Source organism: Thermobia domestica, chromosome 11 (genome assembly GCF_964235325.1).
Source record: "Thermobia domestica chromosome 11, izTheDome1.hap1.1, whole genome shotgun sequence".
In the NCBI taxonomy this organism is placed as follows: Eukaryota; Metazoa; Arthropoda; class Insecta; order Zygentoma; family Lepismatidae; genus Thermobia; species Thermobia domestica.
The window spans coordinates 248605457-248624194 of record NC_137464.1 but is presented as its reverse complement, the minus strand read 5'-3'; the positions used below and the strand labels follow the sequence as shown (position 1 = coordinate 248624194).

At 38.3% G+C, this 18738-nt stretch overlaps 1 protein-coding gene across 5 annotated transcripts in view; it reads left to right on the top strand.

Moving 5' to 3' along the window:
* Positions 1-18738, top strand: part of gw (trinucleotide repeat containing adaptor protein gawky) — a 139650-nt gene that overhangs the window by 28363 nt on the left and 92549 nt on the right. The window contains exon 1 of one of the 5 annotated variants that reach the window (XM_081731965.1): positions 17520-17617. The exons of the other annotated variants lie outside the window; for them this stretch is intronic. The gene's annotated coding sequence lies outside the window, so the exon portion shown is untranslated. Of the gene's footprint in view, positions 1-17519; positions 17618-18738 lie in introns of those variants that run through there. 5 annotated transcript variants of the gene reach the window in all.

The window sequence follows — 18738 nt, the reverse complement described above, 5'->3', positions numbered from 1 at the left end:
TGTTACTGTTATGCAGTTGCAATCAAAGGAAAATTCTAAATATTGTTTCGTTTTAATAATGTTTACCATTGATAAAATACATCGAAATGCCGTGCTTTTTTGGGAGGGGGTCATACAAAAACCCCACGAGAGGCATTTATTGAAATCAGAAGTATCTTTGGTATCTATTTGTGTATAAATGGGTCAGAGCCAAAGTGGACTGAAATAATTCGTATCCTTATTCAGTTTTCTTACTGATACCCGAAGTAAGTCGTTGTATTTAACTTTGAACTAATAAAAGTCGTAGTGAACTAATTTGGACTAAATTAGTTCTTCTGTACTCCGTAGTACTTTGAAATTGCCCATATGTAATTCTGTATAATGGTTTCACTTGTGCGATTGTTTATCTTTTTGTCCTTTTGAAATGACTCGTGATTATTATATTAACAAGTATGTAAATATCAGTACAATGTATTTTTATCAGGAGTTCTTCGTGAATGAGTCGGCTGACGTATCGAATTTGTGGCCAGTTAGTCTCGGTTTCGAGTTCGAATGGAGGACAATTTTTCTCGGATGTTAGCCGAGAAGCGGTTTGGATTCCGCTCTAAGCTTAGGTGACCCCTTCCAGCATAACACCAACGCAAAACAAACTCATTTCTGTCTATGTGTGATATAAATATATAGAGCAAATTATTAAAATCCACTCCCCCCCCAAAAAAACTGGTTTAAACAAAACGGATTTTTTTTCAATAAAAACCATGGTTTTTGCCAACCCTGGAAGAAAGAAAGAAAAGATTTCTTTCTTTGTTTCTTTTTTCTTTTTCTTTCTGCTTTTATTTTCTCTCTATTTTTTAGATACGCTATATCATAAATTACACAAAATTATGTATTAAGTTATAATGTAGTTACACAGTTGCTTGCTTTGCTTGGTTGGATTAGAGTTTAGCGTCATTTCCAGCAATATAAAGCTATATGAAACGTGGACCTACAGCGTAATACGGAATCCGAACCACATGAACTCCCGTCGGGATCGAACCCGGGTTTCCTCACCGAAGACGCGTATACTAACCGTATAGCCACGGAGCTCTGAAGTTGCCTTGGTTAAGAAAGAAGAAAAAGGTGAAGAACTTAAAAACATGCCTTTTTGAGTAATGGAGTAGATAGTCGTGCGTCGTATTTGACTGTTCTGCTCTGAACTTAGACTTATCTCATTCACTGTTTATTCTTTTCTGCCTGCATGTCAAGCAGTTTTGTGAAAACAGGACTTCGTACCAGACGCTGGAAAAATAAGAGGATATTTTTGTCAGTTATGTGTGACTCAGCACGGCACATGAAATTAATCTTTTCAAGGAAGAACCATTTCTGAACTCATGATAATTTCATATTGTAGCTGTCTTCGAGGGCGAACAATGCTTCTCGCGTCACCAGGTTGAAGGATCTTTCCTTATCTCAGGGATCTTCAAAGAGAAGCTGCTTTGCCTATTCTAAACATGATTTTTAGGAATGGTTACCACTACAGCGTTGTTAACTCACCTCGCGAATGATTAGAACAGAGGTTTCTAACTCACGTGTTAGAATAAAAGGAGTCGAGAGCTTTCTTGTAAATTTAGAATATTAAACAAATGAAAAAAATGATGAAATAATACTAAATTTTAGCTTATTAGCTGCGTGTTCAAGGTGTTGATTTCTGTAATTTTATGAGTAGCTTTCGTTCATTGTACTATTTGTGTGTGTATTCTTAGTACTGTATATTGGCACTATCTATTGATTCATGTTTACTTTTCGGGTCACGAAACCCCCAGCCAGGCGTAGAGTGAGAGGTTGTAAAGGTGGGCCATACACAGGGCAAGTTGGAGGGCTAGTGACCGACAGTTTGGTCGATGGGTAATCAAATTGCCGGTCGTTTTTTTTTTTTAAACTTGGGCAATCTCTACTTGTACTCGCAGATAAGGCGTCTTCTAATGCATAGAATACGTTGTTTCGGCTACATTGCGTGTGCGCAGACACTCAGTGGTCGCCCGATACCATTGCTTGCCGCCACACACAATATTTTTCTGGCAATCCTATTACCTGGCGATGCCCAGCTCGCTCGACATCTTGGTTGATCGAATTAGCTTTTCAGTAGTCGATGAAACCATTGCTAGACGATGACGAAATTGCTTGCAATCTGGTTCGAACGGCCCCATATTCAAAAGATGGCGATATGCGTGCAATATTATTCCTCATTGACCCAATTGTATGTCGCTGCTACTAACTCGCCGTGTATATGGTGTCCGTTAACGCTCGAAATGTGAATCATTGAACTGCCACCTGAAAATACAACTTTTCAATATTATAAAGGTAACCATGAAAGTTCTGTCGCTTTTTCACCCATCACCTTCGAACATCAATATGTCACCTAAGACGTACCTGGAAGATCGAAAATAGTCCCCATCAGCATCGACTACCTTGTGCCAGCGTTCTGGAAGGCCATGGATTCCATCGCTGTAGAACTTGGGGGACGGTGAAGCGAAGAAGGTATTAAGTGCATTTTGCACCTCTACCAGGAATTTGAACTGGCGTCCTCTAAGGTGATCGTCCAAGGAATGGAAAAGGTGATAATCGGACGGTGCAATGTCCGGTGAGTATGACGGATGCAGTAGTGTTTTCCATCCAAGACGTAGAATGGTGTCCCGGGTCGTCCTAGCCATGTGGGGCTTAGGATTGTCGTGTAACAGGAGAACCCCTTTGCGATTCAAAAGTGCTTGCTCCAGAGTTTTGAGTTTCTTGAACACTGCTCAACTCAGGGGCGGACAGGCCCACCGGGATACCGGGAGAATCCCCGTAGGTCCTCGCCAATATTAAATCAGAGGCCTAGTGGTGGAATCATACTGTACTTAATTTCCATGCTCCATTTGGCATGACAACTTCCAACAGAATTAATAATTGACCATTGACCATTACATTTCTTTCTGAATGCCAAGGGTCCTTGAAATGTATTCTAGTACTCAGCAATCTTCAAGTGTTTCATGAATGTTGTGATTTCAGGATGTACGAAAAGAAAAAGTAATTGAGAAAATTTACTTCAGTAGGTTATGTTTATGTGCTACACGAAAATATGTCAAACCTAAATAGATAGTCACATATGAAACTGATCGATGCATTTTTTTATTATTTATTTATTTATTTATTTGTTTTTAAGCATAGAGGAAAGTGGATGAATACCGCGCACTTAAGGTTCAGTCGTGAATTACGCAGACATTTTGGGATAAAAATGACTAAGAACTCAGGAACATATAACCACATCCTTTAACTTGAAACGTATGTATAAGTTATTATGTCAACTGTATTACATTATGAAAAAGCCAGCAAAAAAGCGAGTGCGGTAAACGCGCGGTATTTACCACCCCCGTAGGGTAATAGCGCGCAGATAATTTTCTAATATTAAATAATCAAATGTAACAGAAACCAAACATATGTTTTATGTTTTTAATAATCTACTACGTACTATAAACTTGAAATACTGAAAACAGAGACAATAAACTTGAAATACTATACTTGAAATGAAATAGTGAAGTAAAACATGAAATAGCGTATACTGCAAGCATTAACACAAACTATAGTCAAGTCTATTACACAATGCTTCTTCTGTCCAGATTTTGCGTTTAGTTTTCTTTAAGTACTTTCTCGGCATCTCCGAAAATAAGAGGGGAAGAAAATTTTGGGTATATTTTGTCCCCTAAAAGGCAATGGGGGAGGGGAAACCGCGCACAAATGGAATACATTGCGCGCCATTACCCCATATGCACCCTCACACACACAAAAAGAAAAAAAAATGAAAATGGAACATGCTAATATTGTCATGTAGTTGTTTTATATTTTAGAAGAACATAATAATCTACTTACGTTAGGAACATAATTTTGTTCAAGACACGTCCAGCACACAACGTTTTAACGTCTCTGCTCAAATTATAAGCATCTTCCCACTTTTGTCTTTCAGCATGAACTGCGCAGTTATTATGGCGCGCACAACCGTTGCATGTAATATTGTTTCACTCCTTGTTCGCTACCTATCACTCGCCATTACGAATATCATGCTCTGCGATATCATAGAGAAACCTTGATGCGCGGTATTACCCTCCTGCACGGTATTCACCCACTTTCCACTAACACTTTTTAAGACCTAAAATTGCGCTTTGTACTGCACGAGTTCAGGGGCGTAACCATAGGAGGTAGGTGGGATATTTCCCTCCCTCCCGCCGAAATTTCTGTAACGATAAAAAAAGAGAGAAGGAAAGAATGTAGGAAAGAGAAAAGAGAATTCTAGGAAATTAAAGAATAATGATTGTTAGATGTAAATGTTCTTCGATACTTTAGAATCCCTCCATTTGGACTCATCCGACAGAAGGCAATGGCAAACCACTGTCGGTGTTCCACCTTGCCTAGGGACCGCAAAACAGTCCCCCGGCTGAACACTCATAATCATCATAGGTTTAAATTCAATTGAATAAATAAAACATTTATGCGACAATAAATAACAATTTTCGCAGTAGTTCAGGAGCGGCTGAAACCAAAATTTTATGCGGGCAGGACATTCTGGCTCCCATCATAAAAAATACTAGGCCACCGACGGTTTCTTTCACATTCTACTAGAGAATTTTGCAGTACAATTGTCTGAAACATTGGAGCCGTGTTGGGATTTTATTCAATTCGGAAAATGTATGGCTGAACGCAGAGAAAAATTTTTGATGTAAAAAACGCATACTGGCTTCCTTGCCCTCATGGAAATTGAAATGTTTGTTTTTAGTACAGTTTTGTAAAACAATGCAAACGTTGCAAAAATGGATAAAAACTAGATTAAGAAGTACTTTGTCCCAAGAACATTTGAAAATATTTATGCTTATGGCAATTGAAAGGAACATTTTAGTAAAACCATGAAAATAACAATGTAGATCATTTTGCAACAAAAAGCAAAATTTCCCAAAAGATGTTACATTTGTAGAATATCTCTATTGTACTGTTATGCTTGTATTGTACATTGTTCTCAGTCATTTATATTGTCTTCAAAGTTGTATTACTTTCAAATTGAAAAATTGTAATAATGAAACTTTGGAAGATTAAACTTGTTTCTCAAACATGAACACAAGTTAAGGGCCGCGGTAGCTCCATGGTAAAGCGTTCAACTCGGGTGCGTGGAGTCCCTGGTTATATCCCTGCTCATACCAAATGAACTTCGTGGTGAACAAACACCGTATGCATTTTTTTCGTTTCCTCCCACTTCCTTCATTCCACCATTTCATTCATTTCTCATCATCACCGTCTCCTTTTGAAACAAGTTCATTGGATGCTAACCAATGATAACGGCGCCGTGGAGTTTCGTATAGAACCCACTTCACATCACATGTCAACATCCCGTCCAGAAAAGTACTTCTTCCTTAGACGAGACAGCAAAGAAACATAGGTGTCTGCTCGCATTGCCCTTCTCGCCCGGAGTAAAATCATGTGGGAGCCATTTACCAGGGCTGGATTAACCGATCTGGAAGCCCGAAGCTAGAAAAATTTTGTGACCCCTGCTGATTTCACCTAATACATTTATGTGACAGTACAGTAAGAAAGTTAAGGGAATGGGTTTAATATTTTTGGTCATACTTTATTTTATGGTAATGATTGTATCTTCGTGATTCTTTTTGAATAGCCAGTTAAGATTGTGATCAGAGTAGAGGCCCGGGGCTATAGCCTCCCTAAGACCCCCTTAATCCGTCTCTATCATTGTAGTGCTTCCCAAGTTGATGGAGGTGCTGCCGAATGGTTTCTCCACTCACACTGAATTGTAGTCCCAGTTCCTCATATGTCTCGCCACTGATTGTTCGTCTCAATTGCTGTCTGAAGATATTCATTTTGTACATGTGTTGGTCTTCCGGCACGTGGTGTGTCTTCGAGTGTTTCATAACCGTCTTTAAACTTATTAAACCACCGGGGGCGCGGTGGCTCAGTGGTAGAGCGTTCACCTCCGGTGCTTGGGGTCCCTGGTTCGATCCCAACTCACGCCGTGTGGACTTGGTGGTGGACAAACACCGTGCTCGTGGGTTTTCTCGGGGTTCTCCCGTTTCCTCCCACTTTATTCGTTCCACCATTTCACTCATTTCTCATTATCACCGTCTCCTTTAGCCTAACCGGCATAATCGTGGGACGTTGCAATGCTCCTTTTGTCTTCTTCTTTATCGAAAGGATAATGTCTTCTGTAATCTGACTCCACTAAACTTCTTTTATATAAATCTCTTCCGATAGCACACTATAATAAAAGCTCGCATGGACGGGTTAATTCGTTTGTATGTTAAATGAGTGCTCATTAATATATTATATAATTATATTTTAGCGTTAGATATTACAATTGCTACAATGTCGCACGAACGTCTTAACACTAGGGTCGTACCTCTCCAACTAACTTATTGAACTCTCTTTTCACATTCAGTGTATCCAACTACAATATAATACCACTAATTCAATTCTCTTTTCCTTTTTTCTTTTTTTTATACATACAAAATAACTCAACTGATCTTAAGAAAATACTAAACACTACAACGTTAAACTTAAAGATTTTTATTAAAGCACCGCTGCACTGTCCGCGTAGTCGCGACACCATCACCAAAGGCCTGGCATATCTTCTGCCCCAGTTGCCAGGCAGTGGAGTTTGACCCAGGTTTGAACTCGTACAGCATACACGCCCTTATGACGCTCTGTGAAGGTTCCATGTTCACTCTGTCCTTACGCAAGTTCACTGTGTAACTGAACTACCACAACTAGGTAGTATGTTGGATACACCCACACCAACAACTTACTTCCTTTGTTCACATACCACGGGAATTTTCTTTTCTTTGTGTTAACTCATTAAACGCTATGGAACGATGAGTAGACGAGGCAGATGATCGCTGGGGCCGCGCTCAGCCGCGGCTGTGTGTGTTTTGCCCCATTTATTAACATTTTATCACACTGGGCGCGCTGCAGCTACGTGGTTTCAGCATGACAATTTTCCGCCCCGTACGTGATCACTGTTACTGTTCGGATATGATGTCAGTTTATAGTGGTAGGTTCTTGATAGAAAATAAAGAAGGATGTAATAGAGGGTATGAGAGAATGAAAACTGAAAGAATCTCTTTACTGTAATGGGTTGGAGTGTTCCTTGCCTGATTAATACATTAGTAGGGAGACTTTGAACTGTAGTCCGCGTCAAGTGATTTGCCAATGTCACCAAGATTTTAGACTTAGATAAAAGTTTGTTTAAAATTGTAAAACATTCATTAACTATGGCTTGAGTGTTTACAAGCGTTCTAGCACGTGGTGAACTGTTGAGATCCAAACAGTGCTGCAACGATCTAGCCCGGCGCTACTTGGTAATTCAGTAGTAGTCTGGAGCGAAGGTACGTACATCTTCTATAACATCTTCTATAACTTGGTTTAGTCTGAATTCATAGGGATTAAAAAAAAAAAAGTCCCGACCGATCCAACAAAAGGGGCCCACTTCTGGTGCATGGGATTCCTGGATAAATGCAGTGTGCATGGCCTTCCGTAGAGCTTTTCCTCCCATTTGATTTCACAATTTCATTGATTCTCTTCATTACAGCACATTTAAATCGTCAGTGTGAAACTTAACTAGTAATGTGTTTCTATCGTCAGTTCACTGCTCATTAGTCATTTATTAAGCTGTTCATATTTCGTACAATATGGCTCGTGTCAATCATTCTGAATTTTACAAATTCATGTGTACTGTTAATTATTGAAAATAACTTCAGCAAATACAGTTTCCTATTATCTCCCACGTAGCTATACGTAGCGGCGCAAATCTGTCTTCAACATTGGGGAGGGGGGCAAGACCGTTCCCATATTATTATTATTATTATTATTATTATTATTATTATTATTATTATTATTATTATTATTAATATTAATAATAATAATAATAATAATAATAATAATAATAATAATAATAATTTGCGATGTTCAAAATATTTATGAAGTCGAAAAACAATGCTGTGGAGGATCAGGAGAGCAGAGTTGTCTTCAACATTGAGAGGCGGGCAGATTTGAGGCGTATTCTGGGGCAGATCAATTTCATTTCACTTTTCTTTGTGGCGACCGGATACAAATCATCACATCTCTCCCCAAAACACATTTTAAATCGGATTATTGGGGGGAGTCCCCCCAGTTCCAAGATTAAAGGTGACATGTCCCCCTCATCCCCCCGGGATTTGCGCCAGTGGCTATATGGTTAGTTTTTACTCATTCTTCGCGGAGAGTCTTTATCGATTCCCGGTGGGAGCTCATTGTCATGCAGATTAGATGGGCCCACGTCTCATGTAGCCTTTTTTTTTTTTTTGCTGAAAAGGCCGCTAAATCAAAATTGACAGTTGTCTGAGACAAAAGAGAGAGGAACAGAAGTTAAATGTTGTGGAGATGATGCAGTGGATGTATGGAGAGACACGTTAGAACAAAATTAAGAATGCAGTGATTCGGGGAAAAGTAAAAGTTAGACCAGTAGTAGAAAAGCTACAAGAAAGTAGATTGAGGATGGTTTGGGCATATAAGAAGACCTTCGAAATACGCAGCACACAAAGTGGATGCTATAGAATTAAATGGGAAACTAGCGCGAAGCCGGTCAAAGAAGTGGGGAGATAGGCTGAAGCAGTGTTCTTTCATATTTGTTTTTGGGGGACACTGCCTTCCCGAAGTAGGCCAGAATAATACGTTTATAATATAATAATAAACATGCCGAAACCGTGAAAATGTGCCTCTCTGGAAAATTATTTTTCTGAAAGAAACACTGGCTTGAAGAACGATATGGTACAGTGTGGTGTTACAGTGGTTATCACACAGGATATAAACCAGTGGAGGACAACGACCCGAAAAGCCGACTGCGGTTAAGTGGGGGAAAAGGCTTAGAAGAAGAAGTTAGGAAATTTTGAGATACCAAGTTACAATTACCAAACTCAAATAGGCCTTACTATAGTGCGTCCAGTAAGAGAACGTCTCTGACAGCTCGCAGTGTCATTGCCACTACTCGCGTGTCAAGGTTTTTTTTTTTCGGTGCAACTGTAGTGCAATTTAATTAATGGTATAAGACAGAGTTTTCGTAGTTGGTAACACTGGTATCAAAGTAGGGGCTGCAATGTCCCACCGCATGTGGTGAGAAACGTCAGAGACCATCTCTTGTTGGCCGTGCTATAGAACGTCCATAAAAAAAAAAAACAACTACGGAGACGTACGAATTTGAACAGTGTCATGGTACGAGTAGTTCAGCTTCGTTCTCTGTTTAATGATCACCTTTCTCATTTAACCCCCAATGGAATAATCATAAATCATCATTAATTTGAAAGCATTCTAACATTACTTAAAAAAAAAAAAACTAAGGTCAAGAACTACATTTTCAAAGTTTCATTCTTAAAGTTTTACACAGGATAAGCCGTCTTTAAAAAACAAACTTTTAATATCTCTGAACTAGTTTTAAAAAATATACTTATCTTCCAGATAATAGTTTACAATACAAAGATAATATTTGTATGTGTTACATAATTGTTAAAGAGAATTCAAACAGTAAAATCAATCTTGTTATTATGCACAGGATGGACAGTGTTATCTTCCACGCCCTCGCAAGTTCTAAATTGATAGAAAACGATTCACTTTTTACGATGTGCGTCGACAGGAGGAAATTATTCGACATTCTCGATAATACCTGTGTTGCTACTCCAACAAAGTTATGGAGGCACGGTGGCTCAGTGGTAGAGCGTTCACCTCTGGTGCTTGGGGTCCCGGGTTCGATCCCAACCTCCGCCAAGTGGACTTTGTGGTGGACAAACACGTGTGCGTGGGTTTTCTCGAGGTTTTCCCGTTTCCTCCCACTTTCTTCATTCCACCATTTCATTCATTTCTCATCACCGTCTCCTTTAGCCTAACCGGCATAACCGTGGTACGTAAAACTCAGATTTCATTTCATTTTTTCCAACAAAGTTATATTTTTAAAGTGACAGTACGTCACATACTAACAGAATATCCGTTCTTCGCACGGTGAGAAGGAATGTTTCATTTTAGACATAAAGGAATGAATTTGGGTTTAAACGGCATCGGAAGTGTCACTATTCGTCTCAGCGATCCCGAAAACTGTGGATTTGACACTAATATCGGTCATTTTCCATCATTTTAAATGTCTCCCCCCTTCTCTAAGTTGCGCCGTCAAAGTAAAATGATAAAAAATCATCCTAGGCCCGAACCTCATCTATGTTGAAAATTTGATCGAGATCGGTCGGTGGTTCTAGGGTTATTAAGTCAGTCACTTTCAGTTATTATATGTATATATATAAAGTGAGGTGGATGGGGATGGAAATCCGAAAGTACTATCATGATGTCATGATGAATACTATGATCATATGATATACTTCGAATGAATAAAGTTACAAAGAATTTTGACAATTGACTTTTTCAATTTTTAAAGAGTTTTGTTTACCGAAACTCCTTTCTACATTTACCCTGTCCATGTATCCGTCCGCCCAGGGGGCAAAAAATCTCAAGAACTACTGTATAGATCACAACCAAAATTTGTCAAGATGTAAAAGATCAAAAGAGAGGGATCCAGTTTGTTGATGGAGGCATTATTCAAACTGGAACTGGTACAATCAACTATTTCCGGTTTTTATGTTGATGACTATGGAGCAAAATAACTTTAGATCAACCATTTTCGGTTCTAATGTTGATCGTTATAGAGTAAAAACGGTGACAGGTAGTGAGCTGGTTTTTGCAATCAATTAAGGGTCTGAAGAATATATTCCATATACACTCTAATCCCTCTGTTAAAACCTGAAGTGGCAGAAGGCCAACCACTTCCGGTTTTAACAGTGATCCTTGTATAGTATATAAAAAAAAAAGCAGTAAATAGCAAGAAGTTTTTTGCAATCAATTAAGCGTCCCAAGAACAAATTTAATTTCCATTCCTATCTTTCTGTAGAAACTTAGAAGTAGAAATCGACCACTTCCGATTTCAATATTGAGAAAATAACACCATACAAACCAAACTCCTTCACGTTTTATAAACGTGACACTCATACTTTTTCAAGCCATTACGAAGATTTAAAAACATTGGAGATTGCTATACTGTTTAAAATCATATATTTGTGGAATATGTTTAAAATGATCGTTGCTTGCCATTGTATCTATAGCATTATAGCAATAGTATTTTTAATTATATAATCCCAGGATCCCTATAATTAAGTAAACACCAATCATCCACGAATCTAAAGATTAATCAGAATCTAAGGATAAAGGCATCCAGGATGCATTGTCCGTGCCTGTGAAGTAGGCGCCTCAGAATTCAAAATGAAATGACATGAAATTACATTAACTTCTCACAATTACATAATTTTAAGCAATGTTGCGAATTTGACCTATCTTTATCATATCTCCGAAACAGTTTGATATCAAGTTGCTATAATCGGCAAAATTAGTTTCTTTGTCGATTGGAAATCATGTAAGTCCTTATATCTCATTTTTATCTATTTTTTTAAAAAAAAAATCTTTTTAAAGAAATAAAAATTGTCTATACTTTGTCCGTTTTCGAAATGCATACCATGGGCATATTATTCACCACTAAGGTGTTGTAATCCTTTTATTATTATTATTTTTTTAAAAGAAAATTATATACATTGGGTTAAGTAGCTCCTGCTTCAGCACTATTGATCCAAATGTCTTGGTTCGTACGTAATTTTCTTTAAAATGAAACCAGCTTTTAGGTGGTATACAGCAGATGCCTCTGTGATGTACGTGAAAAGGAATATTAAAAAAGGAAAAAAAAATCTTTTCGGGAATTTTGGCAGCCTTGGAACGGCCAAGGCTGAATGCACTCGTCCATAATGTTCCATGAAAAATTTCATTTCATGATTGCTAAAAATTAATTTTAAAATGTCCAAGTAGAAAGACATAAAGATGTTTTGAAACGTGCAAAAGACAATAGCTTCTTGAAAAAGAACATAAGAGGTGACGAAGCTTGATCTATGACTATGATGTTGAAATAGTCATGCCAATAGTTTCAAAAACATTCGCCGAGAATCTCCCCTACAAAATAAATAAATGATATAATATATATATATATATATATATATATATATATATATATATATATATATATATATATATATATATATATATATATATATATATAAAATCGCTCAGACGTTACAGTGGTGTTTATTGCTTTACGCCCTACTGGTCAAACCATCGAGAAAGAGTATTACTTACGTTAGAAGTGACGAGGCATTTTAGAGAATATTAGGTAGGGCGACCGAAAGCTTGGATTCTGTACTATGACAGTGGTCCTCATTAAATAGTTTTTGACAAAATACAACTGTTGTATTCTCCTGATTTGGCACCTGCAGACATCTTTCTATTCCCCAAGTAGAAATCCATCCTGGAACGTCGCACTTTCAAATCAGTAGACGAGTTGACAAAAAATGTATTCTGGGATTCGTTCAGGAACTGTTTTGAGGGATACAAATCAGAATAAGTAGCACAAACTGTAAGTTCCATTATATTCAGAAAGTTTAGTGTCTTTGGTTAGACCGCCATTAACTTTTGACAATTTTTGAACCCCCCTTCCTTCCATAGGATATGGATTTTAATGAAAGTGAAAGCACAGGTCAACTTAAGTACTACGAGGGAGGATCAGAAACTAAGGTTACAAGGCCGGTATTTCTGGAGTTTCGTCTGTTATAGACGAATGAGAAGTGTGCTGTAATTTTAATACATGGAGTTGGCAACTTTGCAGAGTTTCAGCCACTCGACATCTGCGGCGCTAGTTGTATGTAGACACAAATGGCGACTCGTTTGGGAAATTGGTCTCGCGGAGAAGTCCGCTCAGTTATTTGATCCCTGTAAGCGAAACACATACCCGAGGCCGAAATTCATCGGCAGCTGGCAGAGGTTTACGGAGAGACTGTAATGTCTCGTCATCATGTTGCAGACTGCTGTCGAAAGTGTGCAGCTGGTAGAGAAAACGCGGCCGCATACAGCCCAGAGGATCATCACGATTTTGAACCAGCTTCGCAGTGACATCATCGACCACCCTCCCTACAGCTCGGACCTTGCCCCAAGCGACCTTTTTTACCTTATAGTGTGTATTCCCGCATTTGAAGAAGCACTTAGGAGGCCGTCGCTTCGCTTCAGACGAGAAAGTGAAACACTTCGTTGACTACGTACGTGGCTGTATAAGCAAGGACTGGGTTTTTACCAGGAGGGATTCAAACCCATCCATTATGCGAGAAGTGCCTCAACTGATATGGAGACGGTCGAAAAATAACCTAATGTATTTACTATATGTTGGTTGTATGAAATAATATATACACGTATGATTACAGGCTTTGTAACCTTGCTGTCTGATCATTCTTCATATTTTCAAAAAGTAATGTTGAATCTTTTAAGCGGTGTGGATTTGTATAACAAATATACAGGGTGTCCGAGAAGTCCTTCCCTGATTACAGAAATTGATAACTCAGGCTAGAAATAAGATAGAAATATGAAACTGGTGTTGAATTGTTTACAAAGTATAAAAGTTTTTGTCTGTGTTAGGTTTGTTCTGTTTTTACCGATTTCTTAGGACTTCTCAGAAAAGACTGCCGCACAGCCTCCACCGTGTCTGCTGAGGTTCTTGGTCGACCAGACCTCGGAAGGTCAGCAACCGACCCTGTGTTCTTGAACTTCTCATGCCAGGCTTTAATGCTCTTGACATCAGGTGGAGTCCTCCCAAATGTTGTCTGGAACTGTCTCTGCACCGTGGTTGGTGATCGTGTCTCATGGTACCACAGGACACACTGTGCCTTCTCCTGGTTGGTTGGCATGGCTTCTTGGGCTTCTTACTTACGTACTACAAACCTAAAACAAAAACAAAAACAAAAAAAAATGAGGCTTGGTAAAACAGAACAAACCTAACACAGACAAAAACTTTTATAGTTTGTAAACAATTCAACACCAGTTTCATATTTCTATCTTATTTCTAGCCTGAGTTATCAATTTCTGTAATCAGGGAAGAACTTCTCGGACACCCTGTACATAGTTAGGTACACAAACACACACACACACACACACACACTGATACGAATATAATGTGTGTGTGTAGTTTGACCCCCTGCAGGCACCATATTGATTTTGTACAGTGGAATAGTTCGCGCAGTATAGTATGTATTGAACTTGTTTCAAGATAGTTTTCTCGTGGCTCAGCGTTTGGCGTGGGAAACTCTAGTTCGATTCCCGGCGGAAGCTCAGGTTCGGATTCCACGTTAAACGGTAGGTCCACGTCTCATATAGCCTTTTGCTGCCGAACGGGACGGTAATGTCAGATCTAACTTACTAATTGTTTCAAGGGTAGTACTAACGAACTATATAAGAGTCAGAACTAGAAAGGCCATTTAAATAGTTCTTATATCTATCTAGTACGTTTTTTTTGCATGTCACTAATTGTTTTCTCGCTACATTCTTTTCACATCAAATGTATTGCTTTGTCTATTTAGGAGAAACATTCCGCCAACTTTCATCACCTCGTCAGTTTCAATGGTTTGGTTGTAACCATTCAACCGGATGACATAACTTTCCGAAGTGTCCGGTTGGATGAGTAGTTTGTGATCACTTAGATGAAGTACATATTTACTTGACGTGGGTAAAGCACACACTTACTGTGCAATGTAGTATTAACAATTCTGAACAGTGGCGGATCTAGAAGTTAAAATCTGGGGGCAGCCAGAACTCAAGACTATGATAGGTATATCATGAGTTTAAACTTTCAAAAATATGTAAAATATGTAGCATAAATTATTTTTGTCACTCTAAAACTGCGGAGCTTAGACCCCCCCCCCCCGAGACCCAGGCTATATCCACCACTGATTTCGAATACAAATGCGGATACACTACACTGGAAAATATGGCAACAATGAAACATGGATATATATATATAAATCGACCAGGACATGGGAGAAGTGAAAGTAAGAATAAAGATTCAGTATGATCAGCTTTTTAATTCTAACCCAAATATATCCCGATATTAAAACAATACATTCGCCCTCTCGGCTTTTGGTAATCAATTTGCTTAAGAACCCAATAAATTTAATAATTTTGTGAAGTGAATAATGATATTTGAGGTAGGCCTATATAGTAAAGTATTCCTCCACTTTCTCTTGGAACACCCTGTATATAGGCCCTGTTTATTTTACATTCTTGACTACTACAGTACATATTATTTTTAATTAACCGAATATTTTACTTCATTTTTCTTACTTTTGTATTCATTTTTAAAATTCTTGATTTCTCCGTTGGTGTGGTGGCTATCGTGTGCGCCTTTGGTGCATAGTGTTCCTGGTGGGCGAGCTATGAAAAATTAGAACGGATTACGCTGGGAATCAGATTCCAGGTCCTCGGTGCTGGAAGGGATACTAAATTCCAAACCAAGCAAATAAACTCTGGTAAAAACAATAAGTAGAATCACTCGGAATGTAGGGAATATGGATATTCACCGTTACAGTCGCTGATACCCGTTAACTGGATTGACTCCAGTAACAAACTCGGCCCCAGCCAAGGGCGCCCATCAGGGGGGGGGCAAGGTGGGGCGATCGCCCCCCTAAGAGAAAATCGCACTTGGGAATATCGAAAGCCCAATAGAATTTTTACATTAGTTATAGCAAAATTTGAAACTATATTTTAAAGCTCGCTAATATTTGCCCCCCTTGGAAACCACAACATGGGCGCCCTTGGCCCCAGCTATCTATTACAAAAACAGAATTCAAAAATTCGCTTACATGAATCATATCCACCGTTAGTCCCGTTACAAGTGATTAACGGATTGGCTCTATTAACGAACGCAGCCGAGGTAATCGCTTCAGAATTCTATTGCAAACACAAAATTTAAAAATTCGCGTCAGTTGAAGAGTTCTTGTGCAGAATGACGGACGCACGTACTAACAAAAATCTTGTTTCGCTGCGTGATCTGATAAAATTGAGACTTAAGGGGTTCAGTTAGGAGTTTGGAAGGGCATGGTGTCTCAGTGGTTGACGGCTTACATCTTGTGCCTAGGGTCCCTGGTTCAATACCCGATCAAGTAAGTTTGTGGTGGACATCGTGTCCATGTGTTTTCATCTCCACCGTCTTAACCTAGCTGGCATAAACGTGGGACGTAAAACTCAATTTCATATAATTTCATTTCGGGATAATCCCTTGTCCTTCCACATTTTCATTTCACCAATTCTTCCATCACCATTCACTTGCCTTAATCATCTTCCTCCCTTAGCCTAAAAAGCATAATCGTCGTACGTCAAACTGAGTTTTTAGTCTGGAGTTCACACAACAAGGAGATAGGGCTTCTTCCCCTTCCATCGACATAGACTACCCCATTAGAGATGAGGAACTGTTGAGATCTCCAAGTCAGGCCCGAAACCAGCCACAGAAGTTTGGAGGGGAGGGGAGGCAAGTCATTAAAAATTCTCCTACAAATTGTTTTTCGTATTAATAATAGCATTTTGTATTGAGGTCTGGAGCGGCCACTAAAAGTTTAGGGGGCCACAGGCCCCCCTAACTTCTCTCTGGTTGCGGGCCTGCTCCAAATAAGCAAGTGTATTCATAAAGTATTGACAAAAAATACACCTGCGGACATGTTTAATAACCTATAGGCCTACACCTTACAAATGTTTTCATTATATTCTTGCTACTGTGCGAAAATCTGTAGTAGTGTCCAGGCAGTAGTTACTTTTAATTAAGATTCGTTATTGGAAATTAAATTGTGAGTATGCGTTTCCAGAAATTCGTTTGGAATGACAATTATTTCATTCAAATGAACTAGAGCGGAGTAAAAGCTCTGGATTTTTAAATGTTACATTTTAATATAATGGACTTGGTGCATGAAGTTTGCATATCGAAATACATGTGTTTGAGAATTTAGAAACGTCATGCATATTTGGTGAAAACTAAATTTAATACTTCAATTTTCATGGTAATATTGTTTATTCCTGTGAATTCATTCTTCAATAATAATATTTTGCTTATAAACTGCAATTTATTAGAATAAGACGCCATTTTTCTATATGCAATTCGAAAGCCATCCAATATTCGCAGTATAGGTATTGCATCTTTTAAATAAATGAAAATTGAAAAAGTTTTCAAGCGTATCTTGATGCTGCAGAGAGCATATTCGACATCCATCCAGGGAATTGTATAGACAAGCTGCGCTGTGCAAGCGCAAAAGCATCCTGGGAATATCCTAGGGTAGAGGCTAAAATAACCCCGCCCGTTGAAGGCGGGAGTAGCGGTGCTAAGCGGAATGGCGCATGGAACTTTTTCTGCCACGTATGATGCGATCAATAAGAGCTCATGTTACTGGAAACAATTATTTATATTTAAAATAAAAACATTTATATTTTTAATATCATTGGTAATCTTTTAAACAAATATTTATTTATAAAGTAGAAACATTCTTTTATTTGATTTCTTATTTTTGCAACAAAAACTAAATAAACCTGTTGTGGTCAGGTCGGACAAGGGTGGAACGCGATGAACGGAATAGCTAAGAACTGAGACTCTGCGATAGGACGAGGCATAAGCGAGACAACTTCGTCTTGGCTTCCTCGTTCAGCCATCAGAGATGTAAGTGTAAAGTATTACGCATTTGTAATTAGTGTTTAATTTGTGTTATTTCTGTGTAGATTTGTTGATAGTGATATAATCTTTGTGTAAGGAATTTAGATGCACATATTGGAAATACTACGCATCCAACACAAGCTTTGCTACAAGAATGTAATGGATGGCAGATGTGATTGCGTTGATGTACTTCGACCTAAAATTTTCTGCTTCAGCAACTAATTTCGTGTCTGGGAATTACTGTTAATGTATTTTTTCGCTGCTGTGAACATTTTGCATGAGAAAATTAAACTATGTTTTAGATTATGTTGAATCAGTTTTTAAAGCACCGATCAGCTGATTCAATTGCGGGACATTAGTGTTGAAATGGTAAACAACGTAGGCATTACTGTGAGAAGCCACGGAGAAAAGATGTTTTGGTCGAGTGATCGTTCGTCCCAGCTACTATCGCAGGAGAATTTTGAAGTCTAGGTTGAACTTTGTTTTCTGAAACATTTTAAAATTTACAGTTAAGAAAGAAAAAAAAAGAAATATATGTAAAATACGCTACTTTCGACAGATTGTATTGTGCATGTTTTCCATTTAAGGTTATATGTGATTATCAGGTGTTAAATTTCGTTGATAATGTTTTTTAAAAGTTATTGTGGACATAAAATGCCATTGATGTCGATGAATTAAACTATTGGTTTTAAAGTTGGTTCGCGTATGGCATTTTATTATTCTGGCGTCTGCTATTCTTAACTATATATGTAGTTCAGGAAGCGTGTTTGAACTCAAGATCCATCCATCCATAAATAACAGTGATGTGCGGATTTATTTTAGTTGTGCTAGAATTTGTCTTATAAAAGTAAAACGTGTGAACAGATTTGTTATAGCCAATTTCTAATAGCAAAATCTGTATATTTAAAGTCATGCGTTTTGTCATTCCTCTTCCGTTCTTCGCTAATTCGTAATTCCGGCATTCAAAACAAACATACTGAAAGGTGGAATGAAATTCGAATGTAATGTTCTTTCCCTTTAAATTACAGACTGTAAGTATATTTGAAGAATTGAAACGGCAAGATTCTAGAACATAGGACCCCTTCCCATTTAGTTGTAATAAACAACCTGCCATGCAGGGCTCTAAC